Raw genomic sequence first — 19,089 nt, forward strand, 5'->3', positions numbered from 1 at the left:
TCAGTCTGGGAACAATGCGGACCCAGCACGGAGATCTGAGGTGGAGGGCCTGGGAAGTCAAGCTACGCTCCGCCCTCCCTTGTCTGGGACCCAACCCCCCAGGCTGGGAGAGGAGCATCGTGGAGCCCTGGGGATCCGGGGGTTGGAGGTGGTGCAGGTGGTGCGCGCACCAGGCAAGGTCTGTGCAGTGGGTTCAACAAACGCCCCTGCTCTTTGGCTCACCCCCCCCCCTTTTTTTTAAGAAAAAGGCTTTAATTATTCATGAGACATACAGAAATAGGGAGAGGGAGAAGCAGGCTCCCTGCAGGGAGGCTAATGGGGAACTGATCCCAAGACCCCAGGATCAGGACCTGAACCAAAGGCAGAGGCTCAACCACTGAGCCATTAGGCTTCCCAGCTCCCTCCCTGCTTTGTCTCAGCTCTTGTCTGAAGGGGCCCTTCAAGCACTGTACCCAGGTGTGAAGCTCACCTGTTTACTTCCAGAACATTTCACACAGGCCCTCTCCCGGTAATCCTGACCACCAGGGAGGCACGCTGGGCAGTCCGCAGAGCATGTGACCAGTGAGTAGCAGAACCAGACCTCAACCCCAGGTCTGGTGCCATCCCCATGTTCCCAAATATCTGGGGTGTGCGGCAATAAATGTGGCATAACTGAGGCAGTTCGGTTTGTGAAAGGGGAGCCATGGGGTCAGGAGGAGTGGGCATTAGAAATACTGGAGGAGGCAGGACGGCCAGGCAGCATTGGGGTGGGGGGAAGGCAGGGGGTCAGGCGGGTCAGGGGTGCTGGTCAGCAGTTTCTGGCTTGCTGAAGTGTCGTCCCAGAGGAGTGAGGAGTGGGCCAGGGGAGCACCAGGTTCAGGGTGGTGCGGCACGACTCTGGGTGGAAGCACAGGGACGGCCATCGGGGCGCTCTGGCTCAGGATCTGGATGGGAGACCGGGAGTGCAGTCCAGAGTCAGGGCAGAGGCCTCTGGTGGAAGCTACTGGAGCCCGAGTTCTCACATGGAGAGGGTCTAGAATGAAAGGAGAGGGCAGGGGCAGCAGCCTAGGGAGCACTCACACCTTCCGAGGGGGGCCCGGGTTTCTCGGGTAGAGACCCAGAGGCAGGACCAGGGGGAAGATGGTGTGACAGACGCAAAGAAACATGTGGAAGGTAGAAGGAAGCCAGCAAGTGTGGAAAGACCCTGAAACTCCTGTTACATGAAGACGTAAAGTGATTCTCCAACTCCACAGTTTAATCACCGCAGCTGGCAGAGCTTCTCCCAGCATCAGCAAAGACAGAAGAAAAGATGAAGACTCACATCATCAGCAACCCGTTGGCAGAGGTTGGGAGGAAGGCCCCCTAACTCCAAAGCCAGGGGAGTGGGGTTTTTAGCACCCACCCTGAGTGTCTCTTGAAACACCCACCCACAAGACCTCAGAAGCTACTTTGTCTCTCCATCTATCTCTCCCCCATCTGTACTGCGAGGACCAGACACTGTGAAGGTTCTGGTGTTAGACTTTGGAGTTCAAAGCAGGTGGTCCTGTTGGTGCTACAAAGTCATGCCTCTGAGTCCCTCTTGCTTTATTCTCAAATGTTTTTTTTTTTCCTCCTTGCTTTATTCTCTTGCTGTTTGTGAAGCTGGTCTCAGCTGTGGGAATTGAAGGAGGAAGACCATGCTGCGGGGCCATGGGTGACAGCGCAGCAGTGACTGGGGAGCTTACTAAGATTTGTTGAGTAAATAAACGCATAAAGGAACAAATCAGTACCTAAGGGGAAAGTGAATTTGGGAAACAAAAGTTGAAGCTGTGAGATCCAGCCATTCCCCTCACCTGGAAATCATGACTTTCCCTGTTGCAGTTCAGGATCAGGACATTATTTTAACTGAGGGATCTTCCTTACATATTCTAGCCCTCTACAGTCCCCAAGCTGTTCTTTGCAGTGGCCAGAAGTATTGTGTCCTTCTGTCCTTCATCCTGCCATACACACTTAGTGACCACACAGCCCAGAAAAGGTGGAAAGCACAGGGGACTGGTGGCAGCATCGGCGGCCAGGGAGGTGTCCCTACAAGACAGGGCAGAGGGAGCCCTACGAGGGAGCACACAGGTCTATAGTTTAGTCGTCGCCGTGTTTCTGTGCATATTAGTCCATTTCTTCATAGTCTCAGGAGAGCTGTCAGCCCAGAACATCCCACCTGCACACACCAGAGCCACCCCACTTTGGTGCCTGCTGGAAGCTGGGAGGTGCTGGGAGCCGGGCCATCAGAATGGCCCTCGGTGGTGTACACACTGTCGCCTGAGTGGACCTTGTGTGGGGCCCAGGAAATCCATGTGTCTAGTTAGATACCACCTTCCAGAGGATGAATTTATGGATTAAAAGCAACAGGGAGCATGAGAAAATACCACAGAACAAAGGAAGAGAATCATCCTGACTCTGCGGGAGCACATACTCCTTTAAAAGGCCAGCTGCTACATCCAGAAGAATCTCTAGCATCCTCAACAAGGAGTCTTGTCTGTGTCAACGGGGGCAGAGGGAGTAAGACGGGAGCAAGCTACCATGGAGAGGGACAGAGTGAGGGAGTGCAGAACTGCAGGAAAGCGGAGAAGCCAACTGCAGACCCGAAGCCAATAGAAGAGACAGCGAAGATCAGAGTTGTAACATGGGTATAACTGAGCAAAGAATGCAGAAGACGGACTCGGAAACGCTGCCAGAAGATAGAGGTGATGGACTTTGCTTTTTTCTTTTTTGAAAGAAGAAAAAGACAGGGAGGACAAAATAGATATCCAACTTAAGAATTACAGGGAAAAAATCCGAACAAATGATAAAATGACTGGCATAACTGGAGGTTGAAAGTGTGTATCACATTCTGGACAAACTCATGGCAAATACTTGATTTACAGGCTATAAAATCAACTCTCCTAATATCCATGACACCAAAGGAAAACAACAACAAACAGCGGGTTATGTACAAAGGAATTAAAATCAGCCCGTGTTACCAAAAGACAATGGGGGAATGTATATGGAATCTTGAGCAAATTCTGAATTGTCTGAGAATCTTATACCCACACACGTTACGTGACAGTAAAAAAAAAAAAAAAAAAAGACATTTTCAAAAACATAAGGATTCAAAAAATATACCGTCCCTAAACCCTGTCTCGCTTGATTATATAATTGTGTTGAAGACGGATTAGGTTGCAAATGTCAAAAATTATTTCTGGAAGAGATGATATATAATGTTAAGTGCAATTTAACAACAATAATCTGATTACATAACTCCAGGTTATATTCACCAAATCCAGAAAATTTGGAGCTAAGAGAAGTAAAGTTTTTTAAAGACCCTTGCATGAGGAAAAGGGGTTGGAAAGAACACAATCAAAATAATATGTTTCAGGGCAGCCTGGGTGGCGCAGCGGTTTAGCGCCGCCTTCAGCCCAGGGCGTGATCCTGGAGACCCAGGATAGAGTCCCACGTCGGGCTCCCTGCATGGAGCCTGCTTCTCCCTCTGCCTGTGTCTCTGCCTCTCTCTCTCTCTCTCATAAATAAATAAAATCTTAAAAAAATAATATGTTTCAGGGGCACCTGGGTGACTCAGTTAGGTGTCTGCCTTCTGCTCGGGTCATGATCCCAGGGTCCTGGAATAGAGCCCAAGCATCAGCTCCCTACTCAGTGGGGAGTCTGCTTCTTCTGCTCCCCTCCACCCTGCTCATTCTCTCTCTCTCTCTCACTCTCTCTCTCGCTCATTTTCTCTCTCAAATAAATAAAATCGTTTAAAAAATAATGTTTCATTCTGCACTTTTATATCGAATTAAGTATATACTGGAAGGTTGCTGAAACACTAGGAGACTTTTAAAACAGCATATTTTCCTTCCAAAGCATGAACAAAGAGGAAAGAAAAAAAAGATAGTGCCCACAGCAAAAGTGAAAACAAAGGGAACAAGAAGCCATAAAATTCAATATAACAGTCGCTAAGTCAACACATACATTCCTATTAAGATTTGCAAATAAGGTTTTTAAAACTGCAATCAGCTGCTTATTAAAAATGCTTCTCAGATAAAAATTGAGAAATTGAACCACAGTAGCAAGGAGTCTGGTTTCTAACCACACATCCAAATAAGAAGAAAACAAGGCTGGCACCAATAATTGCACGCAGACATTCAGAGGAAAAGGACAAAGTGAGCTTTGAAAGGGTATTTCACAGCGACAGAAACACCGACAACTATGACAAGTAGTTGGGCGTACACTGCAAGTTTGCTGCTTGTAATAATTCCCTACAGACCCAAGAAAATCAACTAAAAGCAGAACGACCAGGAGATGTGGTAAAGTGAATCCAAATGATGTTACCTTATAAAAACCAACACCTTTTCATGCCAGCACTACCCACCTTGGAAATATGATCGAAAAAAATCTTCCATTTCACGAAATCAACTAAAATATAAAAACGACCTCTTGAATTAAATTTTATTTTATTTATTTTTTTTGAATTAAATTTTAAAACAGAACTGGAAAGCTTTACTGAAGAAGCAATCATAAATAAAAATACCTGTGATTTGGTTCTGAAATTAGACAACGCGATTTTAATTTAATTTGGAATAACAAGATAGGTTAATCAAAATATTTGGGAGCAAAAGAAATCTTTAAAGTGATCATATCCCTAAGATTGCATCTCGAGGAGATATTCAGATATTGGCACAAAAAAATTATGTTGAAAGGCTCCTGTTTATCACAGCATTATTTAAAATAGGGAATAGTTGGAAATCAATATACAGAAGAAGGGGCATAGAAATAAGTTATACAAATGCTGGAATACCACGAAGCCACTAAAAAACAAAACAGCCAAGTAATGTACCCCCTCCCCCACTCTCACAATATTGGGACATGAGGAAATGCTACATAACAAAAGCCAAGGTAAAAAAAAAAAAAAAAAAAAAGGCAAACTAGAACCAATGCAATTCCAAATTTGTAAGTCTATCATATTTTTGACACAAATACCTGATATTGTGAACAATGGGTGTCTGTGGATGGTGTGTTTACATATGACTTTTGCTTTCTTCCTCCTCCTCCCTCATTCCTCTTCCTCCTTTCTTTTCTAAAAAGAGAAAGCATTACACTTAAAATCAGAAAAGGGGGACATTCAGAAAATAAAGAGTCGGTTAGAGGCGACAATCAGGTGGTGACTGGGGTCCCCGACGCAGGGTTTTTTATTTGCAGGACTGTGAGGCCAGGAGGAGGGCGCACCCCGAACAGATGAGAGAGAAGGGAGCACAAAGGCTGGACCCGATCCCCAGACAGAGGATGGATGACAACGTGGGGACAAACAGCAGCATCCGCAGCGACTCCTGGTGAATCCAGGATGGCTTTCCGCAGGATGCAGGGCCACCTGCTGAGAAAGAAGAGGCAGGAGGCGTCCAGGAAAAGAAGAAAAAAGGCAAAAGTGAAGTCAGACCCCCGCAAAGGGCTGCCCCGCGCCCACCCGCGACCGCGGAGCAGGGAGGTCCGGGTCTGCAGGGCGGGGCCGGCGCCGGGCGCAAACCACCACCCCGCGGACCCAGGGCCTCGTCGAGGCATCCGGGGCTTCGGAAACTTCCCAAGCAAGGACGCTGCTATTGGCTCCTGCTACTGGCATGATGTCATCATCAGCCAATCGCAAGTCAGCTGAGCCTCCGGGCCTGAGGAGTTCTTTAAGGAGTTAATTAACGCTTCCCTAACCCTAGGAGCGCGCAGAAGACAGCGGTGCCTCTTATTGGGCTGCTCTTTGCCAGCCTTGGGGAGTGAGGAAGTGGAGTTAGAGCTACACCGTTAGAGCAGTGGGGCCGGGGGCACCTGCGCGGCTCAGGGGTCGAGCGCCTGCCTTTGGCTCAGATCCTGATCCCTGGGTCCTGGGATCAATCTGCATGAGCCTGCTCCTCCCTCTGCCTCTGTCTCTGTCTCTTTGTGTCTCTCATGAATAAATAAATAAATAAATAAATAAATAAATAAATAAATAAATAAATAAAATCTTAAAAAAATAAATAAATAAAAGAACAGATAGTGCCAGGTTTTCCAGCTAAAGGTGCAGATGCAATATTTTAAAGTATAGAAGTACGTAGGTTTATTCAGAAAATTGTTCAATGACCCCAAATTCCACCACCTCTTAGACATTTCGATGTAATCCTTTCCTGTACTTTTAAACTCAATAGTGTGGGATATTATAGAAATGAACTCACGCTACGTTTTCTTTGCGGCTTTTTAAATCCCCCTGCTGTGAGACTTTTGTTATTAAATAGTTTTCAAATGCACAGTATTTAATAACTGCAAAACTTTTCAACTAGGGGATCCCTGGGTGGCTCAGTGGTTTAGAGCCTGCCTTTCAGGGCATGATCTTGGAGAGGAGGGATCGAGTCCCACATCAGGCTCCCTGCATGGAACCTGTTTCTCCCTCTGCCTGTGTCTCTGCCTCTCTCTCTCTCTCTCTCTCTCTCTCTGTGTGTGTGTGTGTGTGTGTCTCAGGAATAAATAAATAAAATCTTTAAAAAAAACTTTTCAACTAAATGGAAATCTCTAAGTACACCAGTATATGGATCTATGCCATCATTTTTACTGGCTGCAAGGAATTGCATTGTATGGATATATCATAATTTATTTTTAAAGTGCCCAGGCCACTATTGAAAATGCTGCAGCTACAAGTATTATAGGACACTTGTCCAGTGAATTGCTTAAGGAGAAATTCCTAGAAGTGAAATTCCCGTGTCAAACATTAAAATACATGTTCTCAGACTGCTCTCCAGAAATGTAAATAGTCTATGAGACTGCGCAGTTCTTTATACCCTAAACAAACTTGGATGTTTCCAATCTCTTACACCTTTGATAATCTAGTACAAAATGATAGCTCATGAATCTTTTTTTATTCATATTCTTCATTATTAGTGATGTTGATCGTGTTTTTCTTTTTTTATTTTTTTCATCATGTTTTCATGTATTCAGTGGCCTTTTATATTTCTTTTCTGAATTATCTGTCTTCCTTCCCTATTTTTTATATCAGGATGTTTGTCTTTTTCTAATCCATTTGCAAGATCTCTAATTTCATCTTGACAGTATTTTCTTGACTCTTTTTTCATAGGGACGTAGTGGGTGTATTATTATTATGCTGTTTTGACAGGCTATTGTTTCAGTGTTCAGGTACTTTTGTAGTGCATCTGGCCAACTTTCCTATTTTTTTTCTGTGCTGTGGAAGAGTTTTGTGTAGTATGTTCCTGGAAAGTTTACAGACCCAGAGCCATTATTGGAGACAATTCCTTGACTACTTAAAAAATATCTTATAGAATATTTAGTCAATTCAGTTTAATTGATCTGTTCTTCATTAAATTTTTATTATTTTAGTTCAATTAAAGTTTTAAATAAAATCGTATTAAAATTTCTTTATCAAAAATTTAAAAATTAGTAGTATTCACTTGGGTATAAATGCAAAATTCAAAAGGAAGACAGTACAAGTTAGGTTTCCCTCTTCTCTCAGTCCCAAACATCTATGTCTTCTTTCCATAGACAAGCACTATTATCTGGTTTATTATGGGTCTTTCCAGAGATATACTAAAATAACAAAAACACATCTTTTTTTTTTAAACCACAAAATCGTCACAGATTATAAATATCTTCATCTTTTTAAAAATATATTTTGAAGATTTTATCTTATATAACAAACACATAAGAGTTACCTCACTTTTTCAAGAGCCATTGTATGGAATTTATAATTTATTTACATCATTTAAAAAAATTAAGGTTATTTCTAATATTTTCTATTACAAATGATATGACAGTAACCATCCTTACACGTAACTATCAAATCTTTAAGTTGCTTCCTTTTATTAAGCAAGGTTAGCCCATTTGTAACAATTGGCATAACAAGCTTAAATTTATACCCTGTTTTTACTGCTTCTTCATTTTTATAATCTTTATGATTTTATATTTTATGATATTTAAAATTTTGTAATTTTTATATTTTACTATATATCTGTGTTTGTATGAATGTTTATGTTTCTTTTTCATTATTGGGAAGTTTTTTATTTTAGGTCTTATGGTCATCTGACTATAAACATTACTTAAGCTGTTTTTATTCTTTGAAGTAAAAAAAATGAGGCCTGTATAATTTTTGCAGTTAGTAACTGTTGATGATTTCTTTGTAGTTTTATATATAACCATTTAAAAAATATTCTGTGCTTCAGGTAGGGATTTTAAAAAGGTTTTATAAATTCTTTCATGCTCCTCTTTTGAAGGGAGGGATCTAATTCCCCTAAGTGTGTGCCAGACTCAGCAATTCAATTCTAAAATAAGATAAAGCAGAAATGATGTTGTGCAACCTTGGAAAATATAAAAGCACTGAAGCTTCCATCCTGGTTCCTCTCCCTCTCTTGGGTCACTTGCTTTGCTGTGTCTCCAGGACATTCATGGAAGTAGATCCTCCAGCCACAGTCAAACCTTCAGATGATCACAGCCCCAGCTGACACCTTACCTGCAACACCTCAAGAAACCTAGAGCCAGAACCACCCAGCTAAGCCACTCCTGGGTTACTGACTCTCAGAGACTGTGTCAGATAATAAATGTTTGTCATTTTAAGTTTTGAAGTAATATTTTTCACACTAGATAACTAATGCACACTATTCATACTTCCTGTTGAATTATATCTTATCTGACATAATATTGCTACTCTATTTTATTTTTGTGCCCATTTGTCCACTTTATACTGGTTCATCCTTTTAGTTTTAACTTTCTGTGTCATTTTTAAAAGATATATCTGCAATAAATTAATAAAATGAGACTTTTCAGATTTGTTTTTAATAGAAAAGTCTAAAATTTATTTTTACTGACACCCTGTTTTATGTGTTTTACATTTCTTTGTTTTATTTTCTCCCCATATTTTGCTGTATAAAGTGCATTTTTTTTGCGTTTTTTTCCTCTAGAAATTTGCAAACTACTTATGCTTCTTGTAGTTTTAGTAGCTGTCTTCAGTTTTCTTTTTTAAGATTTATTTTATTTACTTAAGTAATCTCTATACCCAATGTGCAGCTTGAACTCACAACCCCAAGATCAAGAGTCACACATGCCATTGACTGAGGCAGCCAGTTTCCCCCTATCTTTAGTTTACTGGAAAAGATAACTAACACTCCTCACTCCTTTTATGAAATTGACATTACAAATCAACACCTAAAAGGGATATTATAAGAAAGATAATTATAGAACAATTTCATTTATAAGTTTATTTCAGGAATTTATTTCATTCCTGGCTTTTAAAGTTTCAGAATCAATTATTTCATCCCATTAACAAGAGAAAAAAATGTATGATCATCTCAGAAGGGCAGAAAAATCATCTGATAAAATTCAACAGCCATTTATTAGAAAATTCTTTGAAAACTGGGAACAGAAACAAAAAAATTTAATCTAATAATTGAGAATATGCAAAAACCTAGAGGAAACACATACTTAATGATGAAATGTTAAAAGCCTTTTTCTTGAAGTTAGGAATAGGACAAAGATGACCACAATTACTACTTCTATTCAGCATCTTTTTGGAGGTTCTAGACAATGGGACAGGCAAGATAAAGAAATAAGAGGCATAAGGATTGAAAAGAAAAAAGATACAACTCAGTATCTATAGGTGGTACAATTATTTGTGTAGGTAAATCAAAATATTTTACACATAAATTATTAACAAATGAGTCTGATAAGAAACTAAAATATGAAGTTAAGCAAAAGACATTTTCCTTTTTTTTTTTAAGATTTTATTTGTTTATTCATGAAAGACACACAGAGAGAGGCAGAGACATAGGCAGAGGGAATAGCAGGCTCCATGCAGGGAGCCTGATGTGGAGCTTGATCCTAGGACTGTGGAATCACACCCTGAGCCAAAGGCAGATGCTCAACCACTGAGCCACCCAGGAATCCCACAAAAGACATTTTCAACAAAAGATATTTCAGTCATATTGAAAAATTAAATATTGAGGAATAAAAATAACAAAATATGTTGAAGACTGTACACAGAAAAGTATAAAACATTTGAAACTTGAAAAAATAAATAAATCCTTGTGATTTAAAAAAAGCATTTTAAGAAAATTGAAGATCTAAATAAATAGCAAATATACCATGTGCATGGATTGTAATATTTAATCAATATTAAGATGTCAATTCTCCCCCAATTGTTCGAAAGATGCAACACATTCCCAGTCAAAATCCCATATGATTTATAAAAATATATTAGGTAGATTGTAGAATCAAATGTAAAAAGCAAATAATGCTTTCAAATGTGAAGATAAAATAAGTAAATATGTTCATACTTCCATATCTGAAATTGTGCCACATGCTTCCTCTAATTTAAGAATTCCACTCTCCCTCTGGGTTCCCCTTTAAAAAAGTATTGATTCATATTCAGCTCTCATGTTAGCTGTTCTAAATAGTTGTCTCTATCAGGTGCTTTGGGAAACACAGGGTGAGAATCACTATTTCCTGAGTCAGAGGAAGCCTCCCAGAAGGGATGACAAGTGTACTGGGATTTAAAAAGATAAATAGGAGCTAGCCAGACGGAGAGATGGTGGGAAGTCACCCCACCCATGAGGAAGGTTGGTGTATTCAAAGGTGAGTAGCTGGAAATGGTGTGGCATCTTTGGGGGAACCAACTCTATTTTGTTACAGCTTGAAAGGAGTTCAATGTGTGTGTGTGTGTGTGTGTGTGTGTGTGTGTGTGTGGTGCAAGAGGGGAGAGTGTTGTGCATGGAAGGCCTTAGAGACACACAGAGAGGTTTGGACTTTTTCTTGTAGGTGCTGGGGAGCCACTGAAGGTTTTAAAGGAGGGTGAAGGTATGATCGGGAACAGATTTTTCCTTTTTCTTTTCCCCTAGCCCGTAGCCCAGTGAGTTTATTCTCTGTATGAGGACAGAATGACAATAATGGCTTGACTTCCACAGCCATGATGCTCATTACTTAAAGAATTATAGCCACTCATGGGCCTTGGAGTCATCCCAGGGGAGCTGAGGGCATCATTGGAGTCCTCAGTGTCTCAGCAGCCGGGATGATGTCATGCTTTCTGTGACTTGAGTCCTCCCCCCAGGGACAACATTCACTGTGCCCATTACTAGTAAGCCTCTCTCCAGGTGGAGAGTGCATGCCCACAGGCTGAAGAAGGCCCAAAATGGGGAGCTGAAATTCAGGCTGAGGTAAATGCCCAGAGGTGGCTCGTGATGTTTTATAAACATTAAACATGGTGTTGACAGTGGTTTCCGATCTCTCCATCTCTAGATGAGCTCTGTTAGGGAAATGGTGAAGTAAGACCTGTGGAAGACCTCTGAGGTGGGTCCTATTCCCTTTGGCCTGGTGGACTTTCCTGTGTACTTTTCTATAGCCTTCCTCATTATCCATGAAGGCATCTTAAATTATGACAGATTTTAACAGTTCATCAGGAGGGTAAGTTGTTCAGAACTTGAACACATAACCCACAAAGTAGTACAAATTTGCTTCTGGTGCCTTAGAATGAAGCCATCTACTGTCTCTGTGCCCCAAATTTATCCTCGGCTTTCTTCTTCCTGGGACGTTTCTGGTATATCCTGGGCTTACATCCTGCCAGATTATCCTAATACCTGTACCTGTGTTTTGTTGAGAGGTACCACTCAGTCAAAGGAAAGAAGGGAGCAGACAGAGACAGTGAACTATCTTTGTCTTCTCTGTGAGCTCCTTTAGAGCCACAGTGAGGAGCCCCTGGGTGGCTCAGTTGGCTAAAGGACCGACTCTTGATTTCAGCTCAGGTCATGATCTCAGGGTCCTGGGATCCAGCCCAGTGTTGGGCTCTGTGATCAACATGGAGTCTGCTTGTCCCTCTCCGCCCCCCCCTCAAATAACCAAATAAAATCTTTTAAAAAAAGAGCCACAATGATAGCCAAAGGGCCTTAGATGTGACCTGGCTCAACCCTGTCATTTTACAGGCTGGAGGCTTGAATCCCCACATCCTTTCTCCCTCCCAGAGAACACTACAAAACCCTTGCATCAAGTGCTATGACCAAGTTCTTGTATGAGAATCGGGATTTCTGAGGCCAGTTCGTTTCTTGTCATTTGTTCATGGTTTATTCATGGCTTCCTTAATCCCATAGTTTTTGAGACTCCTAGGCAGTGAGATCCACAGAGAATAACAAGTCCATCAGTCCTTGCCCTCAAGAAGCTCACAGTCTAATGGAAAGACAGGCAGTAAAATACATTGTGAACTTTGGTGTCAACATTCTGTCTGAGGCCAGAGAGGAGTGGGGGGGTGGGGGAGGCAGAGGGCGTCCTATAGAGGGGACAGGAAGGATGAGCAGGAGAGGGTGGCCCAGAGGAAGAAGGAGGTCACTCCCTACACTGTCTGGATTGTAGCTTACTTGAAGCCTTTTGGATTTATGGATTTTGTTTTCATAATATTAACCTAAACAAAACATTTGGTGTAGCACAGAGTCTTGGAGCCAGAAAACCTTGGCTCATTGCCGTCTGGCTTCTATACATAGCGATGTGACCTTGGTCAAGCTAGTTATCTCCTTGAGACTCAGTTACTTTATCTGTAATATGATAATAGCTATTCCTGCCATATAGGTTGATTCCGAAAATTAAATGAGATAATCTACGTCAAGAACCTAGCAGAAGGAATCCCTGGGTGGCTCAGCAGTTTAGCGCCTGCCTTCGGTCCAGGGCTGATCCTGGAGTCCCAGGATCAAGTCCCACCTCGGGCTCCCTGCATGGAGCCTGCTTCTCCCTCTGCCTGTGTCTCTGCCTCTCTCTCCCTTTGTGTCTCTCATGAATAAATAAATAAAATCTTAAAAAAAAAAAGAACCTAGCAGAGAAGCCAAGCCACATAGGAATCGGTATGTAGCAATGTTGCTGGTGTTGTTTCAGGCTGAGATTCCAAGGAAATAGAGCCAAACACTCTTTCATGTTAAGGTGAGGAGGTGAGACCCAGATGCAAGTTATATAAAGGGGACTGATACCTTGTTTTGCCACCCCCAGCTGACCACCTTCTTCTAACCTTTAAGAGAAGTTGAGAAACCAAAGGGTAGGACTGAGGTTAGAATGAGGATTTCTGATGGGCACTGAGTGGGGCACTTGGCAGGATGAGCACTGAGTGTTATGCTATATGTTGGCAAATTGAACTCCAATAAAAAAATTGATTATAAAAAAAAAGAAGGAGGATTTCTTTGAGGAGCCTTGTTGGGATGCTGTGGGCTCCGCCCTCTCTCCCAATCCCTCCAGCTCCATGCTTCCACCATGGAGAATGAAGGACATGCCTTTCTCTTATCCCAAGACCAAGGACAGGAATTTCTTAGGGGACACCTGGAGCACTTCCTACTGGATGCCAGAGGTTACAGTGGGCTGGCATCTTGGTAATGCTTGAGAAGTCAGACTGTGAGGGTCCACGCTTGGTGGATAGCTCTGATGGCAGAGGAGAGAGGTTGCTGCATCAGGAATAGCCTGAGCCCACAGGCTTGTCAGAAAAAAGTGCATGTGAGAAGCTCCTGAGCACCTGATGTGGCCAGTGTGATGAGCTTCCTGGAGTTTGTCTCCGATTCCACCCAAAGGGGCCGCCTTGAGGGGAGAGGGCCCTAACACAGAGAAGCTGGTGTGTACCTCCTCTCCCCAGGAGCTGCTAGAGCAATCAGTTACAGAGGCACCCACCCAACTACCCACTATAAGGGAGCTGCAAGCAAGAAAGGCCAGAAATGGGGTGGGGGCTCTCTGAAGAGCCCTCCAGAGTGCTCCAAAGGAAGAAGTCAGCTCTGAACACCTGCAAGGCCCAGAGAAGACCAGTTCATCACCATGACTGAGACATCCTTCTCCCCCCACGCCCCACTCCCATTCTGGCAGGAGGGGAAGAAAGGAAGGCGGGGTGCTGAAGAGGAGCTGACCCCAGCCCCAAACACCCCCAGGATGGAGGGAGACAGAAGTGGTAACTTCTAACAAAATTGGAAATCTTTGTGAGACATACTAATTTTTTTTTTTTAAGTAGGTTCCACACCTAGCGTGGAGCCCAACGCAGGGCCTAAACTCACAACCCTGAGATCAAGACCTGAGCTGGGATCAAGAGTCAGATATTTAACTGACTGAGCCCCCCGGGTGCCCTGGGACATACTAATTGTTGAATTAAGGCTGCTTTAGGAACTGAGAAGAGAGTCTGCAGCAAAGCCACAAGATTGGCTGGTGTTTTCATCCAGGAGCATTAGTTGCCTGTTACAAGTTGTGTTTGTTCAACTGCGTTTTGATTTTACTATTATAGTTCACTGAATACACCACTCAGGAAAGCCAGTGCCCTACCCATGCTGTTCTCTTGACCTGAAATGCCCTCCCTACCCCTGCCCTCCACCCTGGTCCCTCATCCAAACAAGAGCGCATCACCTTCTCCTTTAGACAGTCTCTCTTGACCCTCCCTGTCCTTCCTTACCTTTGTGGAGAGAGAAGGGGCTCACCTGTCTGGATTGCAGGAGGACACACCCACCAGTGCCCCACCTTCGGTCAAGATACTGTTCTTTACAATAATTGTTTTTGCCATTCCCACACAGTGTTGTTGTTGTTTAATCAGATTTATTGAGGTATGATTTACCAACAATAAAATAAACTCATTTTAAGGTCAGTGGGTTTTGACAAATACATAAACCCACACCTGTCACTACCACAATCAAGGTATGGAATATTTCTGTCACCCAAAGTTCCCTTGTCCTTCCCCCAGATAATCCCCACCTCTGCCCTGCCCCAGGCAACCCCAATCTGCTTTCTATCCTCCAGATGAGATTTATCTTTCCTAGAGCTTCATAGAAATGAAATTGTACACGACAATTCAAGTTTAATCAAGAAAAATCTGTCTACATAAGAAAAAGCCAATTTCTTTCTAGAAAATAAGAAAGTCAGTGTAAAATATGAGTTGTTTCCAAGCCAATATGTATTCTCTTTGGAAAGTAAACACATCGAAATATAATCTTCCTGATTGTATTTTCTGATTAGCTCAAAATCCCTGTCCTCTTCCTCCATCGCTGCTCCTCCATTTTATGTTCCATTTTCCTTTGATGTCTTATTTATTTTGCTAGAATATAAAAATGTTATTGGCATTCTGCTTATGGGCATTTCTAATTTCCTTGGATTTGGATACAAATTGATTTTTCATGGGCTCATATATCTTCAAGATTACTTTGCTTGAATTTGGACTATTCATTGATCTAATATATTTTTGAAGACATTGAGCAGCATGAAGCAGATTCTAAACTACATGAATGAAATTCACCGTGGCTTTTTGTCATTGTGGCAAGACTGTATGTATTTTTTCCTTTTCTGCCTTTTTTATAGTCTTCCAAGTCCCTTCCGTCCTTTAAACCTAAATTCCATAGGGGAGGTACTAGTTGCCTCCACACCCTCCCAGCTTCCATCTCTCTGTATTCCTGAGTGGGGCCAGGAGGGAATCTGCCAGGATGACCCCAGAAGTGATTCCATCTCCTCATTCCAGCACCTTCCATGTACAGACAGGCATGCAACAGGCAGAACTGGGTGCCTGACTGCTATCACCTCTGCCGGACTCTAGCCCTTCTGACAGCCTGTACTAGAGGTACACCTATTAGCTCCTTGCTGTGACACCCAGAAGGCATCTCTCTGAGGGGTTCAGCCCCTGGGAGTCTTATACTGGGGGAAGAAACAGCTTTAGTGCTAGGTCAAGATATGCAGAAAGCAAATATTCTCCTGTCCCCAGCTTTTTAAAAATTTTTTGCCTAATCCAGTGTAAGTGTTCTGCAGTTGGCAATTAGCTTTTTGTTCAGAGACAGTTTTGCAGTGAGCACAATGTTGCTATTTTATAACTGGTCGGCAACCTGGTGGGTACCCGTGTGGGATGTCTCAGCTCTCCACAATGCCACCCTCTGAGAACAGAACCCATGCAGATTCATACCATGCAACCCAGCCCCTGGCCCGTCCTTGACATCAGACACACACACCTGATTGAAACTGGGCCAAATGGATTCTTTGGCCTGGATATTTGAAATTGGGATTGAAAGAGGGGCTCAGTCTCTCGCCTTAAGAAACATGGGATGGCCAGTGCTTAGAAAGCAGAGTCTGTCATGGGGATGGAAGAAATAGCCTTGTAGACAGATGTGGACCAGAGTAAGCATGGGTGCTAGGGGCAAGAGGCACACCCACATACAGAGAGGGGAGGCACAGAGGGAGGGAGAAAGGGAGAGAAGAGGGAGGGAGGAAAGGAGAGAGACAGGGAGGGAGAGAAGAGGAGGGAGGGGGAGGGAGGGAAGAGGAGGGAGGGGGAGAGAGGGAGGGAGAGAGACAGAGAGGGAGAGAAGAGGAGGGAGGGGGAGGGAGGGAAGAGGAGGGAGGGGGAGAGAGGGAGGGAGAGAGACAGAGAGGGGGAGAAGAGGAGGGAGGGGGAGGGAGGAGAGAGGACAGGGAAGGTGAGAAGAGGAGGAAGGGGGAGGGAGGGAGGGAGAGAAGAAGAGGGAGGGGGTGGGAGGGAGGGAGAGAGGACAGGAAGGGAGAGAAGAGGAGGGAGGGGGAGGGAGGGAAGGAGGGAAAGAGATAGAGAGGGATGGGGAGGGAGGGAGGGAGGGGGGAAGGCTGCTCAGATGCTGCTGGCTTCCAGTTTCCAGTCCCAGCACAGCTGGCCCTTTGTGTTGGTTTCCATGTGAAATTCCTATAAACTTGAATGAACTTCCTGTTTATGCTTGAGGTGACTTGGAGGAGTTTCCTGTTAATCTGCAGCCCTAAGACTGGGGGGTGACGGTAGGGGGAAGATGCAGCCTGGCATCCGGGGACGCAAAGATTCACCCAACACCTAGGTGGGCCCTCTGGGCTTGGAAAGCATCCGGATCCCCCGTCCTGGGACAGGGAGGAGTATTCCAGTGGAACATAGTGGAGCAGGGGCTGAAAGACCTGCTGAGGTTAGTGTCAGTGTTCTGGGCCTTGGACAATTTTCACCTCGAGGCTGAGGCTTCAGCAGGCTTGAGAGGCCACACGGAGGGATGTCCGACTGCCCTGGCTCCTGGGACCCGGTAAGGTGCATGGAGACATGAGCCAGGGTGCGGCTTCCCGCTTACAGCGGAAGGGGCGACAGGCCACTTGTGCCTCTGCGCTCCCCGGAGCCCTTTCTCTGATGACACAGGAGCCAAGTCCGCTCTTGAAGTAGACTTACTGAGCGGTAGCACTTGACGCCGCACAGGGACCCACATGGAGAACTCAATGCAGAGCAGCAATTTTGAAACAGGGCGATCCTGGGACTGGGAAGGAGGACACGTGCGACACGCCAAGGGTGTCTGGGAGGCCTGATCCTTTGAGGCTTTTTCCAAGTCGATCTGCTGTGTCCTCTGGCTGGGCAGCGGGGGTGATGCCTGGTGCCGGGAGGCACACCTGGGGTGCTCCATCAGCTGATGAGGGAAAGCAGACCATCTCCACTGCCCTCCACATCCTGGGGAGAAACACACTCAACGAAGAACCCAGGCACAGCCCTCAGGGCTCCTTCTAAGAACATGAAGCCCGCACAGATGTGGCCTGTCTCTGCCTGTCCAGTTTAACAAGCTGTCTAGAAAAGGCTTCGAGCAAATCAAGTCTCCCTAAATTAAATCAGGGCTGTGCATTGAGGTCTTACAGGCACCATGCTGCCAGGGAAACCTCACAGGATCTTTAGAGCAACACAGATCCACTGTGCAGGGCTTCTCAGTCCCCAAGGCAAGCCCAGATCCAAGCTCAGAGGCTGCTGGCTTCATTCAGAAGGTTTTCACCCCCCACAGCCAGTTCCTCCCAGTCTCGCCCCAGGAGTGGTTCTGGAGGGCCCCGGACAAGGCCATGGCCCCAAGGGGCAGGACATAGAGTGGCTCCACCAGATAACCAGTGTCGCAAGAGTCAGCATGCAATGGCCATGGCCTCGTCAGGTATCCAGTGATACCCGCAAAGGGTAGCAGCTCCATCAGAAGGCAACGGGGTCCTTCATGGCTGTGAAGCAGCCACATGCATGAAGCAGTGGAGACAGTACTTTACAAAGAAGGAAGTGAAAAAAAAAAGAAGGAAGTGGCTTTGCAGAGAGCGGAGAGAGACAGAGAGAGAGAGAGAGAGACAAAGAGACACAGAGAAACAGGGAGACACAGAAACTGATTAGTGATTGCTTTTCTGTTGTTTTTTTTTTTAAGATTTTATTTATTTATTCATGAGAGATACAGAGAGGGAGAGAGAAGCAGAGACACAGGCAGAGGGAGAAGCAGGCTCCATGCAGGGAGCCTGATGTGGGACTTGATCCCGGGACTCCAGGATTACTCCCTGGGCCATAGGCAGGTGCTAAACTGCTGAGCCACCCAGGGATCCCTCTGGTTCTTGATTTTTTAGAGAAGTGTTGCACTCTTTGCTTTGGGTTTGGTGAAATATGCCTGACACTCCTCCTGCCTTAAAACAAACAAACAAACAAACAAACACCAAAAAAGCTCCCCACCCCCCAAACCATCTTTTAATACTGAAATAACTCTAGATCTGGAGAAAGTTGCCAGGATAGTCCAGAAAAGTCCCATGGACCCCTCACTGTTTCCCCCATGGTTATAGTTTACGTAACTATAGTACAATATCAGATCAGGAAATTGACGTTGGTATAACGTGTGCCATTTTGCCACATGTATAGATCTGCAGTCAAGACACAGAACTAGTCCATCCTATAAGCATCTTCTTACTACCACCTCTGTGTAGTCACCCCTCTTCCTACCGTTCCTAATCCCTGGCAGCTACCAATCTGTTTTTCACCTCTATAACTTTGTCATTTTGAGAATATTCTGCAAGTGGAATCACGATCTGTGGCCTTTTGAAGCTGAATTTTTTAAAAGATCTATTGATTTATTTATTCATGAGAGACACAGAGAGAGAGGCAGAGACATAGAAAGACGGAGAAGCAGGTTCCTCACAGGAAGCCCAATGTGGGACTCGATCCCCCGACCTGGGATTATGCCCTGAGCCAAGGCAGACGCTCAACTACTGAGATACCCAGTCATCCTGAGGCTGACTTTTTTTTTTTTTTTTAACTTAGTGTAATTCTTTGGGATGCACCCAAGTTGTTATATATATTAATCGTCCATCCACTGCTATTGCAGACTAGTATTCCGGGCATGGGTCTAC

General features: G+C 44.3%; 1 long non-coding RNA gene across 1 annotated transcript in view; it reads right to left on the bottom strand.

The window, feature by feature from the left end:
- Positions 1 to 5,535, bottom strand: part of LOC119865944 — a 29,592-nt gene extending 24,057 nt beyond the window's left edge. The window contains exons 1-2 of the long non-coding RNA XR_005378644.1: positions 5,215 to 5,535; positions 4,969 to 5,065 (exon numbers count right to left, since the gene is read on the bottom strand). This is a non-coding gene — a long non-coding RNA (uncharacterized LOC119865944). The remainder of the gene's footprint in view (positions 1 to 4,968; positions 5,066 to 5,214) is intronic.
- Positions 5,536 to 19,089: the final 13,554 nt, after the last annotated feature.

Source organism: Canis lupus, chromosome 25, assembly GCF_011100685.1.
Source record: "Canis lupus familiaris isolate Mischka breed German Shepherd chromosome 25, alternate assembly UU_Cfam_GSD_1.0, whole genome shotgun sequence".
Lineage (NCBI taxonomy): Eukaryota > Metazoa > Chordata > Mammalia > Carnivora > Canidae > Canis > Canis lupus.